Below are 25005 nucleotides of genomic sequence, written 5' to 3'. Positions count from 1 at the left end.
CAAAGGTGCTTTAATTCCCAGACTTCCAGCCAGCCGAGTAGAGCACTCGGTATAGCTGATCTGTGCTGTCCCTGTGTAATGTCACACAAATTCCCAGCTGAATAAGCACAAAATGTTTAAAGTTAACAAGTGCATTAGCCCAAACAGAGACATCTTGAGACAGGACTGAATGCCCTTCCACATCATAGAAGTACCTGAAATCATCAAACTAATAGGATTTTGATGGGAAATTGAAAGGGTCACTGTGAAATCATATTTGGAGGAACTTCATTAAGAGACAAATTATGCCCGCTAAAACTCAGATCTTAGCTCATTTTCTCAGATAGGCAGTGACACAGACTTTCTTAGATCTTCCCTCCTACAGTCTTACTCTACCCACTGGGAAGAGAAACAGGGGAAGGGAAGTGGTGGGTGAGGCAGACTTGAGATCCCGGCGGGTGCAAAGTGTCTGGGCCATGGGGCAGAATGAGCCAGGACCTCATCTGGGGACCACAGGAACCCCTCTGGGGTGGTTCCTAACAGACACTAACTTTCCCTTCTCCTCGTGTCTTCCCACCCCTGCCCGTGTCCTGTGGGCCAAGTGGGGCAGGGAGAGGACACTGAGGACACCAGCCCAGCAGGCTGCTGTATGGAGAAATGAGTCCTCCTGCCCCCGGGACCGGCCTCCTCCGGGCATGGAGCTCAGGCCACAGTACTCCCATCATTTCCCAGTCCCCTCATGCGTGGGTTTGTCCAAACTTCCTCCTTCATCTCATCCGACACGCTTTCCATAATTCAGAGATTCCTCAGGGTTTGTCTCCTGTGGGTTAAACTTACTTTCGCTGTAAGGAGCTCCCTGAGGGTTTGAGCACAGACTCACAGCGCACTGAGTCTGCCTTCTCAAACTCCTACACCGTTTCTCCAGTTTTCTCCTGGTGTGCCAAGTACTTCCCCTAAAACACTGCCCGTTTGAACCCGGGCTGCTGTTACGCGCCAACAGCAGAGGCGGGTAAATGACAGCTGGCTTCAAGAAGCACCCTATAAAAACCCGGACAGGACTTGAGTGGCCAGGCAAAGGTTTCTGAAAAGGCAGCACCATCTTATCATGCCCCAAACTGAGCTCATTGTCTTCCTCAGCCGCCTTCTCCTCACAGAGGCTCTGCCCTGGTTAATGGACTCCTCAGTCAGTCAGTCACTCAGTCCAGAAAGCAGGGGACAGCCCTGAACTCCTAGAGCCAGTCAGCAGGCAAGTGCTGTCAATTTCATCCCCCTGATACACCTCAAACGTGCCCCCTTCTCTCTAACCCTAGATAACATTACCTGACCAGCCCTTCTCACCCCCCACGTGGATGATGGCGTTGGCTTCCCCACTGGGCTGCCCCCTGAATAATCCAATCCTCCCCCAACTCCACTGCCTTAGGGGTCTCCAGGCAACGCAGACTCTGGGCTCAGTAGCTTTCTGTGCATCCAGCCCCAGAGCGGCACAGACTCTAAGCATTTTCCCGCCCGTACTCGACAAGAGAGAGCCACTCCCAGGCGCACAAGCGGCCATCCTAGTTCGTACCCATAATCCTCAGTGGGTCTGTTTTCTTCATCTAAATCCCCCTGTCCAGGTCTCCCTAAAACATTGCCAATCACCTGCAGGGAAATCCCTACTCCTCTTCAAAGTACACTTCAGGGGGCTCCTGGGTGGCTCAGTCGTTAAGCAACTGCCTTCAACTCAGGGCGTGATCCCAGAGTCCTGGGATCAAGCCCCGCATCGGGCTCCTCTGCTGGGAGCCTGCTTCTTCTTCTCCCACTCCCCTTGCTTGTGTTCCCTCTCTCACTGACTGTCTCTCTCTCTGTCAAATAAATAAATAAAATCTTTAAAAAAAAAAAAAAGTCCCCTTCAGGTACAGTCTGATGTATGAACACTTAGCTGCCACCTCCAATCTCCCCTTAGTGCTAATGAGTCCTTCCTCTATATTCTTTATATCCTCAAGCAAATGTGCTTTCCTCCTGTCTGTCTCCCTGAGCCACTCAAGAGTGGAGGGCTTGCTTTCTTTGTCACACATCTGGAGGGCCTGTCCCACTGAATGAGCGGAACTCAATTCAATCAACCAACCCACTGCAGAAAACCTGAAGTTCATCGCTTTGTGCAAAGGGTCTAAGTATATACTTCTCTATCATCCCTGAAAATGATATTTGAAGGCAATAGATATATCAAGTGACATATTTTAAGTTAAGGTAAAATAACTGACTCCCATCCTAGACACTGGCAAATGGCACAAGGTACACTGAGACGAACAGGGGAAAGCTATTGAGTGGGGCAGCAATCATGAAAACAAGTCACCCGGTGCCAAAATATAACAATTTTTATGGGAACTATTTTGGAATATGATTCTGTGGAGCAGGATATGATTCCCCAACATGGGGAGCAAAGAGGACAATGACCAAAAAGACTGCATCTGGTGGCTATCATAGGACAAGCATTTTGTTAAACATTTTATAAAGATTGACTCCCTCCACAGTCATGCAAGATGCATGCTATTAGCTATTTACAAATAAAGAAATTAGGTTAAATACAGAAAATAGTCCTAGTTTTAGGCTAACAAATGACAAAACAAGAATTTAAATTCAAACCTGATTAGTTCGAAGACCACCTTCCCAGACCAAATGTCAAATCAAAATAAAGAACATGAAAGTCATGATATGAAATGATAGGCAATAAAAAATGAACACCCAAAAATCTTAACTATAGCAGGTAAGAATAAGTTCAGCTTCAGTTAACAGTGACAGAAAGAGACAGTGACTTAAAGCAGGAAGATCCTGCTCAAATCTCCTTCTCCTTTGTCTTATTTCCAAGTCTGAAGATAGGCAGGCCAGGGCTGGGTTGGTGTCTGCGGAACCACTGGTTACTCCCATACAGCCCACCTGCTCATGTCCCACCATGAAGCTCCAGACATCCCATCCATATTCCAAGAAGCAAGGAAGGAAGGAGAGGAAGAAGAGACAAAGCACTCCAAAAGCTACTATAAAATAATGCCATTTAACCCTATTGCCTGGAACCTAATTCCATGACCTCACCTAACTGCAGAGGAAGACGGGAAACAGAGTCTTCATTCAATGCAGCCATGAGCCCCGGTAAAAATCAAAGTTTCTGTGAAATGGAAAATGGACATTAGGGTAAACGCATACTGCCTCTGCCACAAGCACTTAATATTAAATATATTATAAATACTGTTATTGTATGAATACGCCACTGTCCCTGCAAAAGTAAATGTATACATTTATATATTAATGTGTGCTCATTCGGAAGGACTCCAACCTTTATTAACAAGCCTGGCAAGTAAGAGAGTATGAAAGTGAATGATCGTTAAACTCCTCATGCCTTGGGGCCAGGTGAGGGGGGCGGGAGTGAGTTTTACCATTAATTATGATAATAGAGAAAATGTGGTTATTCGGAGTGCGCATCACATTTAATGCAGAATTGCTGAAAGCTTTGGCTCTCCAGTTGTCACAAGGCAAGGATACCCATTTTTACGACTCTTACTTAACGCTATGAGAGATGACAGGCAATCAATTAGACAAGAGGAGGAAACCGCAATAAGAGCAAAATAGAATGTATGGTTTGTATATCAATAGAGAAAAACTCAGCCTTACCCAGTGAGAAACAGGAAAAAGGAAAAACACACAAAACAAATGGAAAATAGCACATAAGATGGCACAGGTCAGTTCTCATCAAATAATAACAAAAAACCCAAATGGGTTAAACTTACCAAAATGAGACTCCCACATTGGATTGAAGAAAACAATATCCACCAACACATTGTCTTAGGCACATTTCAAGCCAAGAAATAGAGAAAAGCTAAAAAAAAATTTAAAGCAAAAAAAAATAAAAATTGAGCAAGAATAGAGACTAGCTGAATAATGCAATTATTGAAGACAGAGGACTTCACACTGGATAAGTACAGAGTATGCATTCTTTCTAATTACATGTTTAACCTATACCAATAAATGACCACCTATAAGAACATGGAAGTGTCAATAAATTCTAAGTGGTATGCTCTCCTGTAACAGAGGTATCAATGTTCTCTACTCATATTCCAATAACATTAGAAATTCCAACAAAAAAATTAAATTCAAAATTCTATGTGCCAAGAAATAGGATTACATACTACTAATAACTTTTGAGCTAACAAATCATAACTGAAATTAATAACTGTTCTAAAACTCAGTAAGAATTAAGACACTCCACTTCAAAATTTGGGAGACTCGCTGAAGCAGAACTCTTCAGATACTCATAAATTCATCAAAAAAATAAAAACAGAGATTGAAAACATTCAAGACATTGCAAAAAATTAAACAGAGCAAATAAAACAAATAAAAAGAAAAAAAACCCATAAAGGCAAAAGTAAGTGAAATTGATAATTTAAAAAATAGACATTTTATAAAACCAAAAGCTAGTTCTTTGAAGAAATTGACAGCATAGAACTTTGGCAATACTAATCGGGACAAAAGGAGAAATTAAAATAAACCAAAGACAGAATGAAATAGGAAATACCTACAGGCACAATATAAATAAAATGATAATAAACAAAACTACACCTTAATAAATCCCAAAAACTGAGATAAAATGAATAGATTTCTTCACAATGCTTCTGGCAGGAGCAGAACGTGGGTCTGACCTAGTGAGCAGCGTAGCCCACCTCCCCAGCCCCTACCCCACAGACTAAGGGTCTGAGCCCAGATGCCAGAAGTCCATCTGTCGTCCTTTATACTCTGAGGCTCATCTCTGAGATGACACCCACCTTCCATCACTCTAGTCCCAGAATTTTCCAAAGCTCAAATCTGACCAGATAGCACCATTGTTTAAAACCCTTTGGTGGCTCTGAGAAACTCACAGCCAAGGGGACCCTAAGGAGACATGACAACTAAATGTAACATGTTATCTCTGATGAAATAAATCCTGACACAGAAAAGGGACCTTAGGTAAAAACTCAGGAAGTCTGAATAAAGTATGGGCTTTAGTTACTAATAATATATCAATATTGGTTCACTCATTGTGATCAATATACCATAGTAATATAAGATGTTAATGATAGGGGAAACTGAGTATGAGGTCTATGGGAATACTCTATTCTATCTTGGCAATTTTTCTGTAAATCTAAAAACTCCTGTGAAATTAAAAGTTATTAAATTAAGAATAATCTAGTAGAGGGGAAAAAAACTTTCAGTGATTCCCCAACACTTCTAAATTCAAGTACCTTATCTTGGCAAATGCTGTCCTCCTTTATTTACTGGCTTTCCTAGGGGGTGGAGACCAGTGGCCAGGGCACCAAGAATAGAGAGAGCTGGGAAGCCTGTTTCTCATCACTTACCCAGGCTACAAAACAGAATGGGGGGGGGGGCACTTTAAAGATAGGGCTCAGGAAAGAAAGAAAAAAGAAATGGCTTTGGCTTGGGAAGGGCCCTCATTTTGATCAGCAAAACTTTCCCCAAAAGGACCCTTGGTATGCCTTGGGAACATGTAATCACAGCTATAGGGATTATCTGCTGGTCGGCACCCTAAGCTTGAGACTCACAGAGTCACAGGAACCCCGGCTGGAATCCCAACATTGGCCCAATGGGGTTCCTCCGCCATCCAAAGCATCGAGATATGGTCCATCAAGGTTTAGTGGTCTCTAAATGGCCTGCCTGGATCAGATGCTGCTCCCATGGCTGCAGCCGCATTTTCCGATCACCCTCAACCCTTGGGCCAACCATCCCAAACATAGACAATAGCCATGGGTCTTCGTCCAAGCTTACCCCCTTCAGGTCAAGTTTCCAGGGCTCGGCCCAAACCAACTCAAAGAGTGCCACAATTATATAACTAGTGCTAGAACAGAATAGATGACTTCTACAAACCTTTCCAGCTCTAGAAAATTCTCTGAATTTTGGGGGCCCTGGGTGGCTCAGTCAGTTAAGTGCCTGCTTTTGGCTCAGGTCATGATCCCAGGGTCCTGGGATTGAGCCCCATGCAGGGAGCCTTCTTCTCCCTCTCCCTCTGATGCTCTGCCTACTTGTGCTTTCTTTCTCTCTCTCTCTCTCTCTCTCTCTCTCTCTTTGTCAAATACATAAATAAAATCTTTTTTTTTTAATTCTCTGAATTTCTCCACCAACTCTACAAAGCCAGGCTCAAATCTCCTTCTCCTACCTGTTTCAGACTCATTTTCCATTCCTCTGCAATTCAGCTGGAAATGAATGAAACCCCCTAAGAGCCTCCAGCTTTCCTTCTATACAGACCCCATGAAAAGAGAATTCTATGCTTGAAAACCCAGTGTGGGCTACAGGAGAAATGCCAGGTGGCCACACATAGAAGCTACTTTGCAAGTTACATTTCATCCACATCCCCCTCATTCATCTTTTGGCAAAGAGCAGAGAGAGGATTAAGAATGAGGAGGATTCCATCAAGTCAGGCAAAATTAATTAGCTGCAATTTCACTGCTGAGCTGCCAGGTAAATTTCACAGTGTAATCACTCCAAGCTCCCACATTAACACGACAATAACACCTTATAAGCATTCACTATTCCATTTCCCTCCATGCATGGTCAAGCCTAAGAATTAGGTACTAGCCCAGCTACCATGCTTGGTTTGGATCTGGGAAGAATCAAATTTTGTAGAATGTTTCCCGTAAAAAAACACAATAGCTGCTATCTCCACTTTTCCTCCTCCCCACTCACCTCTCCACTCTGGAAGGAGGTTGGTCTCCTGTCTCTGGGCCTGTGGGCAATGCTAGCTGGCAGCGTGCTCGAGCAGAAAGCGGGTGGGAATCTGTCATGAATCCACTATGTAACTTGGGACATTTTGCCCCGACTCTCCACGTCTTAGTCTTCCCACCTGTACAACGGAAACAATAGCACAGTCTTGTATGCTTCCAGGCTCGATACAATTACTTGGGATTATGGAGTATTGTTTACATTTTGCTAACTGAACAGCCCTCCAGTCACAAAGCATCGTAGCAAAAAATAGCAAAGACTCGGTTATTTAGACAGTAGCCCTTACACACCCACCCTGCACATCCCCCTCCCAGCCTGAGATCTGGTGAGTGTCAGTGTCAGCGTCAGCAGGAACACTGGGGGCTGCCAACATGGGTGGGGTGTCTGTCCCCCACTGCCCAGAGCGGATGTTCGAGGAAAACCCACGTTTGTCCTCAGTGAATATTCCTTAGCTGTTATTCTTCAGAAAGAGCTGACATATCTGTTGTTGGACTTTCACCAAGACATCGATAGCTAATTGTTTTTCTCTAATGGCTTAAGGGAAGAAACACGGCAACCCCATAATTAACCAATGAGGTGGACAAGCCAGCTTGCACGGGAGTCCGGACGACCACAGGAGTGTAACCTCAGCATTGAGTCAGTTACGTGGATAAGCTTTGGGGCCAGGCCAGCTGGAGTTTGAATCCAGGCTCTGCAACCTCATCTTTCTGCGGTGTCCTCACCCTTCTACGGGAAGGATAATACCCACGTTATTGAATTATTGAGATGCACGTAACGCAGCACGTGACTAGCGCTCAGTGTAACCTTACACAGCAACGACCATGTGGCTTCCACCGGGCCGCAGCTCATTGATGGGCTGATTTCCATTTAAGAAAACTGAAGATAGAAGAAGAAACACAGCTTGTAGTATTTGGATTACACTTAATTGCCCAGAAAGCATAGAGGGAAATCAAGCTTGGACCCCAGAAGTAGCCTCTCACATCTGAGAAGAAGCAGAATGAACTGGAAGGAGGACACCCATGCCCCCTGACCGTGGCTCACCAGCCTGCACAGGTGGCTGACTCAGAGCACACCAGCCACTGGGAAGTCTTCCCATGTTGAAGGAAATCTTCGCGGTAGACCGGTGTGGGCTCTGGGTCTGCCCTCTGCTGCCACACAGAGCAGCTCTGCACCTGCTTCCAAACGTAGCTCAGAGAAAGCACCTCTCGTCTCGGCTGAGGACGCCCCATTCCTCCTTCATCCCCGGTGACCAGACAGAAACTGGGTGGCCCAGTACTTAATCGCACGGGCTCTGAAGTCAGGTGGATGTGGAGCAAAGCCAGTTTGGCCCTGGTCCGGCTAGTTTACCTTCCTAAGACTTAACGCCTCTACTGTAAGACGGAGAATTTAATAGAGAAGACACCTCATAGAGTCTGGTGCATAATGTGAACACGGTCGTAACTCATAGTAAGCACTTGCTAAATGTTAGCAATTTTTATAAAATGGAGGATGTACAGGAGAAGATCGCTCATCGAGTTTTATGCACAATGCAAATGTAAGTCTTACTGCATATTAAGCATTCTATTAAATACTAGTAATTATTCTTCCTTCAAACTCTTTTGTATTTATGATTTCGACACCTTTAATATATATAGTATTTATAATATATATAAATTATAATACATATAATTTATATTACTTATTCATTCATTTATTCATTCATTATTTCATTCATTTATTTATATAGCTCCCTGTGTCTACTTTCCTCCTACCTCACTGACTGACACCACTCATTGTCCTTTGTTAATGCAGGCTGTTTGGAAATCTCCCAGTGGTGGGTACCTAGGCTTTGTCCTAGGCCCTCAAACCTCCTCTATCTACCCCTGGCATTTAATAACATCCTTATGTCTAAGACTGCCCCCAACCATGTTAACTTTAGCTCAGATATTTCCATTGAGCTCCACACTCATATATCCACCTATTTACTAGACATTTCCATGTGGATATTGTATAGTAAAAAAGTTTTGCCCCCAGGGACGCCTGGGTGGTGCAGTCATTAAGCATCTGCATTTGGCTCAGGGCGTGATCCCAGCATTCTGGGATCGAGCCCCACATCAGGCTTCTCCGCTAGGAGCCTGCTTCTTCCTCTCCCACTCCCCCTGCTTGTGTTCCCTCTCTCGTTGGCTGTCTCTCTCTCTCTCAAATAAACATAAAATCTTTAAAAAAAAAAAGTTTTGCCCCCCAAAAGATCTAGTCTTTGCCGTTCACTCCTGGGAGCTCCTCTGTAAACCCCTGGAACGTCCTGACTGATAGGAAGGTCTTAATTTGCCTGAGAGCCTTGGATCACATCAGAGTCTACCAATGTGAGTTAGGTCACACAGTATCAGCACAACCAGAGGGGCTGGAAATTAAGTTCAGCCACATGAGTGGTCACCCATGCCAATGCGATGTGCCCTCCGAACGCCAAGGCCCAGATGAGCTCTCTGGTTGACCATACTCCATGCATATTGCCACACATCAATACCGGGAGAGACATGCTGTCCAGACTTCACAGGGAAAAGACACTGGAAGCTCCATGTCTGTCACGGACTCTGCTATGAGCTTCTTCTGTCGGCAGACTTAAATCTGCATCCTCTCCTCGTAATAAACCATAAACATGAGTATAACAGCTTTCAGGGAATTCTAAGAGTCCACCTAATAAGTTATCAAATATGAAGCTGGTTTTAAAAGTCCCCAGACTTGCAGCTGGTGTCAGAGTGAGAACTATCTGCTAGACTGTGCGCTTTCTAACTTCACAGTGGACAAACTCTTGTGGCTTCTAAATAGCATCTCTAACCTAATGTATCCAAGACAGGAATTATGACCTGTCCTTCCAAAAAATAAGCTAACAGTATTTTGTTTTGTTTAAGTCTCCAAAACATGGCTCCTAATACCTTGCTCATCTCCATCAAACCAGCAGGAGGAAATGGGACATGGAAAATAGGCATGGGGGTTTTTTACAGGCCAGGACTGGAAGTGGCATCTATCACCTGCCATGGGCTGAAACTTAATCAGATAGTCACAGCCAACAACAAAGGTGGCTAGGAAATATGCAAGACCTGGATGCCCAGAAGAAGAAAAGAGTTCAGTTAGCCATCCCTGCCATAGTTCCCATCAATTTAGGACTAGCGCTCAATTCCTTATTTCTGTTCTTCAAACGCACTAGGTTTATTCCTGCCTCAGGCTGCCCACTGCTATTCCCTTTGTCTGGCTCTCTGCATGGCTGGCTCCTTCTTGTCATCCAGACCTCAGCTCAGATGTCACCTCCTCAAAGAGGACTTTCTTGGCCACTCAATCTAAAGTGGCCTCCACTCACCAGCTACTTTCTGATATTCCCCGCGGTTTCAATTTTGTCATACAACCACATCAGCATCTGAATCTGCCTCGTTATTTTTGAAACTTGTTATTTATTACCAGTCTCTACATTAGATTAAGAAATCCATGAGTGCTTGGCACTGGCAGATGCCCATGAGTATTTCTGAATAAGTGAATGAATGAATGAATGAATGAATGCTTGTCTTCCACTCCTCTCTCCAGTTAATATCGTTATGATCATTACTTTGAATTCTTTATCAGGCATATTGTTTATCTCTGTTTCATTTCCTTCTTTTTCTGAGGTTTTAATCTTGTTCTTTTATTTGGAGCATATTCCTTTGTCTCTTCATTTTGCTTAATTTTCTGGATTTGTTTCTATGAAGTAGGCAGAACAGCGACTTCTCCTAGACTTGAAAGAATGGTCTTGTGTATGGTCATCCCTTGTGCAGACTGTGTGTGCCTGGTGACCTTGGCTGGCTGGCTTAAGCTGTGGCTGGCATGAGCTGGTGGTTCCATGCACTTTATGCTGGGGTTGCCCAGGTGGGATGGCATGGGGGTGAAGTAGGAGTGGGCAAGGGTGTCCCAGGGCTCTCTGCATAGAGGGCACCCTGCCAGGTAACTGGAGCCAAGATGAGTCATGGGCTGGGGGTTCCCAAAAATGGTCTGTGCAAGGAGCACCCTGGCAGGACAGCTATAGCTAAAGTGGGTGTAAGTCAAGGTGTCCCAGGGTGTGCTATGCTGGGGACACAGTGGCCAAGTGTCTGGAACCTGAGCCAGGAAATCCCAGAGTGCTCTATGCCAAGGGTGCCCTGGCAAGCCATCTAGAGCTGAAGTGGTATGGGCCTGGAGTATTCTGGTGGTGCCTTGCCCCTGCGTCACCTTGGCACAATGGCCTCCGCTGTAATGAGTGCTAACCAGGGATATGTCCCACTGTATGCTGCACTGAGGCCACTTTGGTGGGATGGCTGGGGCTGGTAGGCCAAGGGGCCCAGAGCTCGCTGAGGTGGCCCACAGGCTATCGTGCCCAGGCTTGCTCCTGTCTGCACTACCAAGGCCCAGCACAAATGTGAAACGTGGCGCTAGTCGGCCTCTCCACCCCAGAGAGAGTTCTGGCAGTTCCTCCATCACCTGGCAGGGTTCTGGAGCTGGATCCTTAATATGCTCCTTGCTCTTGTAAACCATAGCTTTTTTCCTATGCCTCAGAGCAGACCAATGTGCTCCCTCCCTCAGTGCTATTCCTCCCCGCTGCGGTTCCCAGTGTCAGCAGTGGGGGGTCCCTTCTCTCTTGCCATTCTATCTTTCGTTGTGCAGAAACTGTTCAGTCAGCCCTCAGATCTTCTTCAGGAAGAATCGCTTTATTTTTTTTTAAGATTTTATTTATTTATTTGGGAGAGAGAGCACGAGCAGAGGGGCAGAGGGAGAAGGAGAAGCAGACTCCCTGCTCAGCAGGGCTTGATCCCAGAACCCTGGAATTGTGACCTGAGCCAAAGGCAGACACTTAACCGACTGAACCACCCAGGCGCCCTGAAGAATCACTTTATAAAGAGTTATAGATTTGGTGTGTCCATAGTGGAGGTGAGTTCAAGGTCTTCCTATATCACCATCTTGGACCAGAATTGGAATGAATGCTTTGATTGACCAAACACCATCTGAACAGTATAACCCAACCCACAGGACAAGATCTCCACAGAGCAAAAACACCCATCTTTTCTCTGGTTCTGCTATTTCTCCAAGCAAAGCCCATGATCTCATGAGCACTGAGATTAAAACCCTTCAGCCTTTTTTGGGTAGAGCCTAAACTCTGCCCCTTCTGACTGACTCGTACCTGTCTAGTTGACGTTAAGGACCAAATAGTGAACTTGGGAGTTATTCATGCTAAAACTCATTCTATTTTATCTAAATGATACAGTTTGTCTCTGAGGGTCTGTTCAATGACCCGTTGTATTGGTTCTCCGGTCCAGACGGGGTCAGTGCTTGAACTGACGCTTACCACAGAGAGAGAAAGCAAACTCGCACTCTTGCAGTCCATTTATCAACCTTGCCCCAAACAGCAGGCAAACCCTGTCCTTGTTCAATTAATTCCAGACAAAATTAAATAGGCCCTTGAGCCCACCTGCCCTTGGCATTCACCGCGAGTCTCAGATTCTCAGGGCTCTGTTCACCCTGACACTGTCTGGCAAGGCCAGGCTCTGCCTCTGTGCCCCTCCCCCCACCTTTCCTACATGTGCCCTGTGGAGCCTCAGGAATTCCTGCAGGGGCCTCTGCTGTCCCTCACTGGGCCTGGCATCAAACAGGCCAAGCTTGTAAACATGGCTCCCTCGCCTACTAGTGTATGATTCTGGCTGGGCCTCCGTGTCCTCTTCTGTAAGATGGGGGTGATCACGCTCATTTGCAGGGCTGTTGTAAGGATTAAAGAGGACGAAATGTGTAAAGCCCAGAGCCTGGCACAGACCAGAACCCCAATAAGAACGTTCACGTCCTCTAAATAATCCATGCTTCATGGGTTCGCCGAGTCCTTTACGCTGTGGGCACCCAGCACTATCTGGGGTGAGCGAGGGCAGCTGACTATCCCTCCACAGAGAAGTTCACTTGTGCCAGACCCCACCACCATCGCTACCTCAAACAGGGGCACAGCACTGACTCCTCTCCAGCGACAGGCTTCCAGTTCGTGCCAATGCCTAAAAACAGGCTTCAGTGGGCTAGGTCCCTGCCGAGGCAAGGGTCAGGGGTCCGAGATGAGAGCTGACCAGAGTGTAGAATGTACCTGCTGACCCAGGGGTTCTTACCGAACACTCCGCCCCTCTGTTCTAAAAGCTTCCACAGGGCAAGCGAGAGAACCTGCCAGCCACCCAAGACGTGGTCCTGCAGACAGGCCTGGCTCCCGTGTCCCTAGCAGAAGGCCGACCGCGCCGCAGGGACATGGGCTGCTTCCTCCTTACTTAGAGACAGGTGAGAAGTCTGCAGGGCCACACGCTGCGTAGGCTCGGCTGGAATGAGGCCAGGTGAGCAAGGGAGCTGACAAGAGCCACCTCACACCTTCCCATCTCTGCCTGCCAGCCCAGGGGGGTCTCTGCCCTGGGAGATCCCCTCTGCACAGGTTGAAGAGAGAAGGCCTTCGCAATGGTGGAATAAAAGGCAGCTCAAAGATCTTTCCTCCAGGAATAAAGGTAGCTGGGGAAGAATGAAAGAGAGAAACCTTCATCCTTTCGTTGTAGCATTTTTTTCCCTCTGATAAATCATATCGGAAAGGTCACTCTTTGAGATTGGTGGCTTTCTTAGGAATGTGCTTTCTCCCCGCTGCTCTGCTCCGTCGTGGGGTCTGCATATCACAAGACAGGCTGATGCAGCGGCTCTTCTTATAAAAACTTAGACTGCAACAGCATAAATAGCTGAAATAAAACTTTCCAGGGCTCTCAGGTTCTGGCCTTTTTAAGAATTGAATTTATAGGTTGCTCTGCGTGCAGACATCCCTGCCATTCTGGCTTTTGAAAAGAACCATAAGCCCTGAGTGTGGGGCGGGGTCTCTGGAGCCTCTCAGGGGGGCAGTGAACCTGGTTTTTCCAGCCCTAAATACATCATTATGTCTGCACCCACCCATCCGTACGTCCATTAAGGCATTCATCTGTTCTTGCAACAAATGGCTGAGCGCCAGGTTCTGTCCTATAAAGGAGGGACAGAGCTGCAAACTCCCAGACCTGGTCACCAGTCTCCGGAGTGCCGCTCAAAGCAAATACAGACAAGGAAACGAGCACAGCAGCATGCTTTGTCAGAAATAAACTATAACCCGGTTTAGAAATAACTGTGTCTTATTCCCTCAAAGAGATAGCCAGGGCCTTTAGTCTGAAGGCTTAGGCTTCCTTTATCTATCAGATGAGTGCATGAGTAAGCTTTTGTGTCCAAAAATCTGGGCAGGTGATCTCACACTGGTCCCTGAGGACCACCCTGTGTCTGCTGTCTGCAGCCTGCACAAGGCTTTAAAAGACACCAGATCTGGGCGGGTGGGAGACTGGGTGTCCTGTGTTAACGTTAACCACTCCCTCTCTGCCGCTGGGTTTGTGAACCTTCTCCATGCTCGATGAAGAGGAATTGGGCTGGAGCAGCTCTCAATCTTAACTACAGGTTAGAATCATCTGGAACTCTTAAGTCACTATGGGCAGAGTACATCTAAGCCAATTAAATCAGGAAATCTGGAGGTAAAAGCAGGTCATCCTTGGTGTTTCAAGTTCCCCAGGTGAATTCAGGCAAGAACAGCCAGTCTAAGGGGAGGTGTTGGCCCCACTGAACATTAGGGACTTGAGATCAGCTGCATTAGAAGAAGGGTTGGGTTTCTGCTCCTCCTGGGACCTAGAACATCATCACACCAGACTTTCCAGGGAAGCAGCAACGTCATTAGCAGATGAAGCAAAGAAGCAAGGGTGCCTGCGTGGCTCAGTTGGTTAAGTGTCTGCCTTGGGCTCAGGTCATGATCCCAGGGTCCTAGGATCAAGCCCCATGGCAGGCTCCTTGCTCAGCGGGGAACCTGCTTCTCTGTCTCCTCCTGCTTGTGCTCTCTGTCACTCTCTCTCTCTGAAATATAAACCTTGAAAGAAAGAAAGAAAGGGAAATGGGCAACCACTGTGGATATGAAAGCTTCAGGGTGCTCGTCCATGGAAAGCCCAGAAATGACTGGACCTGTTTCTTTATGAGCTGAATCTCAGAGCTGGATTTTCAATTAGCTGGAAAAATTAGGAAATGTGTCACTTTTTGTACCCCAAGTATCATCTAAGCAATTCATCTCTTTTATGCACTCAGTGGCCATACAGGGTAGCAGGAGCTAAGAGGGAGGGCGATCCCTGCCACAGTAGCACAGAGGAGGGTCACCAAACTGGCTAGTACCCCCTCCTTTTCTGGCTCCCTTCAGCCACCCACAGGTGCCCTGCTCAGCTCCCAGCCATGCCCCACTGGGTCATATCCGCTTGGCAAGGGCTGGCAGTGGTACAGAAGGGTATCAGGGCCCCCGGGGAAAGGGACGCTTTACCTGGAGGTAGAGGGAGGTGGTAGATAAAACCCTGGTCTCCGGGCAGCCAAGTCCCCCTCAGATTATCAGAGTTCTTCCTATGACTACAGATCCCAGCGTAAATGTGCTTGTTCAGCTCCCCTGCCTCCTGCCCTCACATCCACTGTCCTTCCCACCCCATGCTCCAGCCTCCCTCCTGGAGCAAGGAACCCCAAAACATCTGAAATGATTGCTGAACCCCTTTTTCTTCTGCAAAGAGACTTCTATTCCATTCTTCTGAATTTCTTCTCTTGGCAGCTAAGCCCAGACCCCAATTTTCTCCTGAAGCATATGGCTTCAAGAACCTTCCCTTGTTTACCGTTGGGACTATTGACTGTATTTTGTACAAATAAAAAACTAGAAGCTTGTTCTCTCTGTTGGCACAGCCAACAAGGAACAGCTGGCACCTTTGTAAATGACTCCATTAAGTCCCAGCTCTGTAGTGGGGCAGAGATTCCCACAGCCCAGCGTGTCTCAGCCTCAGCTGCAAATGGAATCACCTGGATGGGGTTTTAAACATGAGTTGCCGGGGTCCCCACACCCCAGAGGTTGTGTTTTAATTAGTCTGCAAGAGGTGAGGTGCGTCATGCATGAGGATTGCCTTTTAAGACCCCCTCCGTGGGATGGTGACACTTGACCAGGGTTGAAAAGCACTGCAGTGGCACAGGTCACCGTCTCCTCTGCCTGGAGTCTTGCCCCATCACTGGCCATCCCTGACAGAGTGCGTCTCTGAAGTGCCGCTATCGGGGGGAGACATGAGCCAATAAAGCCATGTTACTCACTACCCTCCGGGGTATCTGCAGGTCCCCAGCCGGGGTTTTCATCGCCTCCACACCCACCTTAGGTTGGCTACAGGCACTGCTGGGGCCACCCCCATCTCTATGCAAATGCGTTTTCCAGGATGAATTGTTGCTTGGTGTGCCTCTCGGTCAGCAAACCCTTTCTAAGTATGCACGCAAGGAGGGCGCATCAGACCCGCCCCCCGCCGGAGAGAAGCAGGTGACCAAGGGGGCCGACCGGCACATCAATGCCCGTGAATTCAGTGGGAATCCAGTGGGCTTTCGGAGAAGGGGCCGACGGCGGAGACAGCTCTCTGGAGGACGCAGGCCAAGGTGGGATGGGATGGAATGTAGAGAAGGGTAAAGCCAGAGAAAAGGCTTCTAAGAAGAGGCAACACAGTAAGCAAAGGCCAAGGGCAAGAAAGGTATAACCTTAAGGGGAGGAGGTGATGGGCAAAAAGCAAAGAGACAATGGTCCCATGGGGCATCCCTTCCCACTCACCCTATGGCCACCCCTTTGTCTGGGCCATCATGCTCTCCTCCCTGGATCTCTGCCTCTGCCCTCCCTGTAGGTCCCCTACTATTGGGGGACACGGGGAGGAGGAGCTGACCATTTGCTGACCCATCACTTACACTATCAACACATACAGCCTGATTAAAGAAACTTCCTTAACATCTGCTTTCCACAAACGTGCCTCCGCGTGTTTCACAAACACCCTTCTCGTAGGTGATGCGTTCAGCTCAAGGTCCAAACAGTGTCCACGTGTTGCATTCGGTTGATCTGTCTCTGAAGTTTCTTCTCCTCTAAAACTTACTTCCCCACCCCAATTTTTTTATGCCATTTCCATTTTGAAGAAGTCAGGTCATTTGTCCTATAGCGTTTCCCTCACTCTGAATTCAACTTACTATGTCCTTACAGGAGGTTTAATTAAAAGGAAAAAAATAGGCAAAGAATCACCAGTACAGGTGAGAAGCAGGAAGACCTAACTGGGAAATACTCTCGAGAGGAATAGAATAACCGAAACATTGGCTTTCTTTGATACTAATCCTTCAAGTTGTGGTTGGAAGAAAGAGGGAAAGTGGGAGGCAACTCTTTCCATCCCAAGCCCACCCACAGTTCTAGACTTTGGGCATGTGGTGAGAAAAAGAGTTAGTGGGAAGAAAGGACACATCTGATAGAAGGGAAATGACACTGATGTTTGAACCTGCTCGAAGGAGGTGAACAATGAAAGCCGAAAAAAGAAGCTTTTCCAGTGGCCCCATCCTCCACTGGAACCTTCTTGGAGACGATCAAACCCTTGCTCAGCCATAGCCAGTGGCCTGCACTGCTCCTTCAGTGGACTTTCTCCAGCAATGATGATAGAACCTCACCCTGGAATTCGTCCAGAGCCTTGGAGAGAGCAAGACTGCAGGAACGGCTTCCAGAATAGTCTACATGCTGACTCACGTGACGTCCTCTCATGAAGGTGGAGAACCACCCGTGCCATCCCCTGTGAACATGTCCTACCGCACCTGGCAGCAGATGTCAATGAGAATGGAGGAGAAGCCGGTCTGAGGTGCTGAGCCAGAAGCCAACCTGTGAGAAAGTTCTCGAGCCATCCCATGTATACAATGGATGCTGGAAGAAAACAGAATGCTCACTGACATTTCGTCAGAATAGGAATTCTCCGCCTTCAAAAATATACTCCAGAGTACAGTGTTTAGGGCTATAAATGCACCATATATTTCCTCTGTGCTGATGGGAACTGGGTGAAATACAATTTTTTCGGATTTCTTGTTTGGAGAGCGCAATCCTGTATCAATACTACAAACAATGAGTATGTGTGTGTCTGAAGTCACGTGGTTGATACAAAGCACATCTCAGGAATACACCTTAAATGTCGATCAACTGTGTTAGCAGAAACGATAGATTATCCTTTTAATTATTTGTATGAGAAATGATAATGTTCTGGAGAGATGATCAAAGAAAATGAAGCCAAAACAAGTAGGAAGATGTTAGGTACTATAAAGGTGCGTTAGGCAATTATTCAGTAAACATTATGCCATCTTATTAGATTTGAGGATGTTTGTGGTATTTGGCCACTTATTCAAATTTGTGTTTTATTGTGATTTCTTTTCATATTTTAAACAGTCACTTTTGTACCTTGGGGGAAAAAAAGCTTAGGCAAAAAAAAAAAAAAAGTGAAAGCTATAAAATAGATGAATTAAGGAGTGATAATTAGCTTTGCACAATTTCATTTAACAACAACAAAAAAAATTCCTTTAAATAGAGAGTGTATTCTCCAGGGGCTTTTTAATTATGCCTTCATAGAACGTTACCGCTTGAAAAGCCCTTGGAGGGGATCTTCATGCACCGTAGTCCTCAGAGAGCTGGGAGGACTAAGGCGGAGGAAGGAGCCAGGAACCAAAATCACACGGTGAGTTTGCGGGAAAAGTAGAGTTAGAACCCAGGCCCCTCCGCCCGCGGACCACATGCTCCTGCCTCCACATGCCCCGGGGCGGGGGGGCTCATCCGGGGGTTAATCTCATTGTTTACTCGGAAACACACACACTGACGAAAGCCCCCCTCCACCTCTGCGCCACCGCGCTCCAGAGCCAGGTCGCCCAGGCCGAGAAAGCGGAAAGCAAGGCTTTTCCACCTCGGCCTGATCTACACCACACATGACACTCTCCATGGCGCCCTAACTCTGCCTGAGCCCCCTGTCCGTCTTTCCTGCCACGGGAGATGCTGGCGGATGCGGCAGGCGCCCCCTGCTAGCCAAATCGAGTATCACAGGCCTGCCTGCCCTCCCCATTAGGGATTTGGCCCCATCCCTCTTGCTTTAAAACCTATCCATATGCTGAGCGAAATAAGTCAAGCAGAGAAAGACAATTATCATATGGTTTCACTCATTTATGGAACATGAGAAATAGCAGGGAGATCGTTAGGAGAAGAAAGGGCAGAATGAAGGTGGGGTAAACAGAAGGGGGAATGAACCACGAGAGACTGTGGACTCTGGGAAACAAACTGAGGGCTTCAGAGGGGGAGGGGTGTGGGGGATTGGGATAGGCCGGTGATGGGTATTAAGGAGGGCACATATTGCATGGAGCACTGGGTGTTATACGCAAATAATGAATCATGGAACACTACATCAAAAACTAAGGATATACTGTTTGGTGACTAACATAACATAATAAAAAAGAAAAAAAAGAAAAAAGAAAATAAAATATATGCACTTAGAACTATTAAAAAAAAAGAAAAAAAAAACCTATCCATAACCTATGGGGCTAGCGTGGAACAATTCTCCACATAGAAGGGGAAGGAAATGTTCCATGAGACTCTGTTCTGTTCATGTTCAGTTGAGACTATGGCAATAGGAATTCCATCCACAAGATCCTGAAAGAATGAAGCCCAGGTAGTGTAGCCCAGAGCAGTGCCTTGAAATTTAAGGTAAACAGACGTGCTCACCTGGGGATCTTGTTGAAATGCAAATTCTGACTAGCTGGGTCTAGGGTGGAGCCTGGGACCCTGCATTACTAACAAGTTCCTGGTGATACTGTTGCTGGCTCAAGGACCACACTTTAAGTAGCAAGACTATGGACGAAAGTGCATGAACTTTGGAGTCAGAAGGAATGGTCTGAACCCCAGTTTTCCCACTTACCAGTTGCATGATCTCAAAGGACTTAACCATCTTGAACCTTGAATTCCACATTTGTAAAATGGGCATGTCCACACCTACCTCACTGCATTTTGCGTGGATTATATGGATACCATGTATGTAAGTTCCTAGCATGGTATCCGGCATGGAATGGGCAGGCGTTCAGTAAATGGTGACTATTACCGGTACTAGTGCATGAATTTTCTCCCAACAGCTTCATGTCCTCAGCAGCTCACTGCTCATGGATACTAGCAAAAGGCTTTGATTTACACAAAAATGGAAATCATAGCATCTCACACTTATGGACAACATCACGGTCATTTATTGGCCCCCTCACTGCCAAGGTTAGATCTGCCTGTAACCGCGAGCCCTGAGGCGTTGGGTCAGTTAGAGCTGGATCCTTAACAGTGGTCTCAGGCACCCTTGATGAATGCACACCTTCCCTCACATCCAAACTGGAAAGACACAGAAGAAACAAGATTGATGCCTCATCACCACACTGGAGGTGAGCCGTATTTCACATGTGCTCCAGGCAGACACTGGAACGTGACCTGCAAATAAAATCTTCAGCGAGCCCACGGGGAAAGTCTCAATGCTGTGGGGCTAGAAGGTCGGGGTTCACATAGCAGCATTCATGTTCTGTCATTGGGCCACCTCAGAAAAACCTCTAAGTCATCTGAGCCCCATTTCCTCATCTGTAAAATGAGATGGTGAACATAACGCATCCACATGAGACATGAAATGTGCACTGCTTAGAAAATGATCGTCCCCAAATATTTTTTTTAAAAAAGAAAGAAGAAAAAGAAGAAGGAGGAGGAGAAGGAGGGGAAAAAGAAGAGAGAGCAAAGGATGAACCCCGTTCCGTTGCCTTGGTTCCTCTTTTGTCAGAGGGGCTGGAACTCAAGATAAATCAGGACCTTTTCTCCACAGTTAGTTCTGGACCCAAGGATCCAGGAAGTGAGAGGCGGTAAATGTGACAGAATGTTCTTTTGAAAATAAAATATATTACAATTTATTTTATGGCTAAAGAGTTTAGATCACTGAGCATTGAAGGCCCATCTCCCCACCTGGGTTACATTTGGAAGAAAAAGCAACAGAAACATAAAGCCCATCTCCGTGGCAGAGCCCATGAGATCCTTCTGCAAGGGCCTCTCCAGCTCATCCCTGACTCCATCCCCAATAAACAGCAAACTTCGTAGTTCCTGGTGCCCTTTCTACCTCCATGGCTCTTCACATGCCCCCACTGCTCGTCCTTTACCTCTATCCTCCCTAAACTTTTGACCCAAGGACCAGTCAGAGTTCTTCGCTGCAACAGAATGTGCCTCCAGGTGACATAAGCAGTGAAACAGCCAATCAGAGGGGGTCAGGGAGCTGCCGGCATCACCGAGAAACCTGGGCAGGTGGTTGGGAATGAAGGAAAGCACAGTCAGAACCATGGCCAAGATCACAGCCAAACCAGTGCAGGGGGAACCCCTCTACTGCCAACACCAGGCACCAGAATCATTGGGGTGTGGACCGCTGATGCCACCAGCATCCCCCCCCCGGCTGACTGTGCCCCCACACTGTCACCATTACCAATCCAAGAAACGTGACTCGTCAGCTGCAGTGCCAAGTTTCAGACAGATCTGTCCAACTGGGCAAGTCTGGGGGACTTAATTGGGCTTTTCAACTTCCATGGTGGGACAGGCAGCGTGAATTCTAGCCAGACCCACTCAGGCAAAGCGCTCAGATGCCGGGCAGCCAGGAAGACAGCAGACACTGCAACTCTTCCTGAACATCATGGCGGAGCCAGAACTGCCCTGACGGGCTTTTCTCCCCGAGTGTGTCATGCACACATTCACACACAGTCCCTGACCTGTGCTCCCAGTGATGAGGTTACGGAATACAGGTGAGGTTCAGTGGGGTGAAGTCTGGAGCCGATGACCAAGAAAGAATTCTTGAGGCGTCTTTGGTGCAAAATTGGTGGTTTATTAAAGCACGGGGACAGGACCCGTGGGCAGAAAGAGCTGCTGCCCCGGGTTGTGAGGGATGGCTGATTATATACTACGGGGTTGGGGGAGGTAAGGAAAAAGGGAGGTTGAGGAAATACTTTCATATGTTGAAGAAGACTCACAAGATACCAGAGGCCTTGCCATTGTCAAGTGAAGGTTGTTTTTCCCTCTAGTAAGGCATTAACATGAAGATGGTTGGGAACTTCCTGGAGTCTGCAGATTATGACATTTAATTGCAGGGTCTTGAGGGACGTGCCGCAGGCTCAGCTGAAAAGCCTCTAGAAATGTTGAGTGTACGGGCTCCAGGTGTGTAGTCCGATGATCCTCACAGATCTCCCGTTGTTACTCTGTCTTTGGAGACCCCGAAACGGGTCAAATGGCCACAGCCAGGACAGAAATGTACCAAGAATGGGTTCATTGCTAAACATGAAACTCACTGGAAAATCCATCAAAATGGGCGTGTCAGAGTAGAGGATGAAGCCACCTGCCATCCCGGGTCCAGTGAGCTCTCCCGCGCTGCCTCACTCCTCAGGTACGGAGGGAAAGGTAAGGGTCACCTGCACCAAAACACTACAGCCATGTTTAAAAGCCGGAAGTTAAGTAATGAGATAATGGCGTCGGCCTTCCAAGCAAGATAAAGAGGCCCATTAACAGACTCTGCAGGACGAACTGCAAGGGTAACAGAGGTGGATGGAACAGGAGAGCAGGCAGGAGACAGATGGGATCTCTGAGTGTGTGAGAGGACTCAAGGTGGTAAGGAAAGCTGGGACGATGTTGGACTAACCTTGCCCCCCGGGGACAACTTTGGCCCCCTCTACGACTTGGGAGTTCCACCTGGGTAGATTTCACCAAGAATTCCAGACCCTCTGGCATTAGGCCGGTTCAGCCACTGGACACGCTTCAGAGATTAGAGGAAGGAGGGTGAGGTCAGGGTATTTATTTATGGCCCTGGTGGCCTACCCACAAGGTCACCTGAGGCCGGGTCTGTCCCTGGACACAGTCCTGACTCTCTCAAAATGGCCAACTGCGTGTGTATCTCCCACCTCATGGTGCAAATGTTTCCTCACCTGTCATTGGGGGTGGGGGATGGAGTGACAGCTGGGAAGCTACTAAGCCACAGGTCACTGCACTTTCCAGTATAGCTCCTCTGCACCCCGACCTTTGCGAATGAAACTTCATCAAATGACCCTGTGTGGGGGCTCCCTCCTCTTTCTTCTTAGGGCTCTGACTAATACAGACACCAACAGCCCCCTAGATCTTTTTCTGGCCACTCTCAGGGTCTCTGGACGAAGACAGATGACATACTCACTGGCATTGAAAAATGATTCCATCTGAAGAAGTAACAGAGACAAGCGAAAAAGCCCATGAAATGTGTCTCGAACTTTTTTGAGCCACCATCATACCTTTGAGTACAATTGGCTAAAAAATTAGTGTTCAGGGCTTTTTAAATTGCTGGGAGAAATGGTCCCTCCCTTAAACCAGTAATTGAATTGCTTAATTGAGAACATAAATCTCTATTGTGAATCCTGACAGTTCCTCTTTAAAGGCTCTGTGTGCTACATCTTCCAGCCGGGGCTCCATTGTTTTATAGACGTGTCAGGTAAGTGCTTTTAACGCAAAGTATTCCTCCCCTGGTATGCACTAAGTAATAAAAGTTAAGTTGTTCCTAAAATGATTTTGCGTTTCTGTTTCAGCTATGAGTTAGCGTCTGCTTTTTAAGGTTAAGAATGTGTCTAATGCAGAGTGTCATTAATTAGTTTCCCGATGGTCCATTTGTTCAGGGATTCCATGCCTCTCGAACAAATTGCTAAGCTGTTAATGGAAAACGATATTTTGTTAGGCAGACTTGGGGAGGTGTCGGATTTATTCCTAAAACAGTATGCTAGAGTCAGGCTCTGGGCTTCTAGCTCACAGATGTTTTTTTGGATTTAGTTATTTATTAGAATACTAATTTTTGTATTTCATTGCAATATTTTGGCCGTTCTGTTTGTCTTATTGGCTTAGAAGTGTGTCTTACTTTTTATAAATCTGTACAAACTGGAAATGAGGGGAGAGACTTGATTACCCCCAAAGAACTTTCTATAGTTCTGTTCAACAACCAACCACCAGTAGAAATATGAGGCTGTAAAGAATACGCACGCCACATATAAGGGGGTGGGTCTCTCCTTTCATCAAATTGCCCAGCAGCTGCCCCGGGGGAAAAAGAACCATCACATCTCGAAGGGCAGTCACTCGGCCAATCAGAAGAAGCCAAGTGGAAAAACCCACCAAAACTCCATGAAGACGTGAGAATAAACGAGAAATTACCCAGAGACACGAGAGGAGAGGACAAGTAAGGTAGTCGACGACACGCATTATTGATGAAAAGATTCAGGAAGAGAGACATAAGGAAGGTCTACGCTGAATTTTTGGTCAACACTCACGTTATAGGCACGAACTGTGGTTGCCCCGCAGGCTTACAGAGGTGTCCAAGGCGCTTGGTTGGTGGCTGAGAATCTGGCCAGAATGTGTCCCTTGAGATGAATTTGGTTGTGCAAACGCTTAGTTCGTATGATAAAGGAGGGGTGGAGGATAGTATGCTGAAGAGCGCCTATCAGGCCTTCATTCACACACACCCCCCGACGTTGGGGTCTGAACGACCCCCCCCCCGGCCGTGGATCATAGTTGAGGCTTTTAGCCTCACACACGCATGCGCAGACACTTACATACCTTCACGCCTATCTTTGCCGATGCCCCTTGTCTCCTCTTTGTAGCAGCCTCTTCTGTTCTTCTTCTGCCATTTAAATTCAGATTTACATTGATAACCCCAAAGAATTACTCTTCCCACTAAACTTTGCTGTCTCCTCCTGCCCTCAGGGCAGGAGAGGGGAGAGTAGGGGGGTGTCCATGGAGAGAAGAAGCCCCTTAGCAAATGGGTTAAGGGTCCCCCTGAGACGAGCTCGGCTGGCCTCCCCATTCTACAGAGTCTGGGGGCTCCCGAGGCCTCCTCTCCTTCAGCTTCTCTCGAGGGGATCCCTTTGATTGCTGGGCCTCGGACGTTGGGTGCCCTGGGGCAAGAAATTTCCCTGCAGAAGAAGAGCTAGCACCCATTTCTGAGTCTGCCTCTGGCCCTGCAACCTCACCACCCTCCACTTTCCACAGTCTCCTAGGGGGTGAGCGGGAGCCGTGAGCTTGTTCTGTGAGATGAGGCTGTGAATGCACAGAATACTCCTCATGAGAGGGCCTCACGCAGGTGCTCTCGGCCCGGTCAAGGGGGAGAAGACATTCAGCTCTTATTAAGTACTTATCAGAGACCCCGTGCTTTACAGATACCATCTTTTTAAAGCCCACCCGCTAACGGCCACCAGAACACACACGTAACCAAAATGAGGTGTATTAGCTTGTTGCAGGAGGGAGGGCGCAGGCCGGAGGATTGTGGAACATCTCATAAGGTGGGAGTTAAGCGACATTACTTATTGAGATCGGGAATGGCTTTGGCAGGGCTGGTCAGCATCTGACAACTAGGGAGTTGT

The sequence above is a fragment of the Ailuropoda melanoleuca genome, chromosome 6 (genome assembly GCF_002007445.2).
Source record: "Ailuropoda melanoleuca isolate Jingjing chromosome 6, ASM200744v2, whole genome shotgun sequence".
NCBI lineage: Eukaryota > Metazoa > Chordata > Mammalia > Carnivora > Ursidae > Ailuropoda > Ailuropoda melanoleuca.
The sequence above is the reverse complement of the archived record's forward strand: the minus strand, read 5'-3'. Positions refer to the sequence as shown.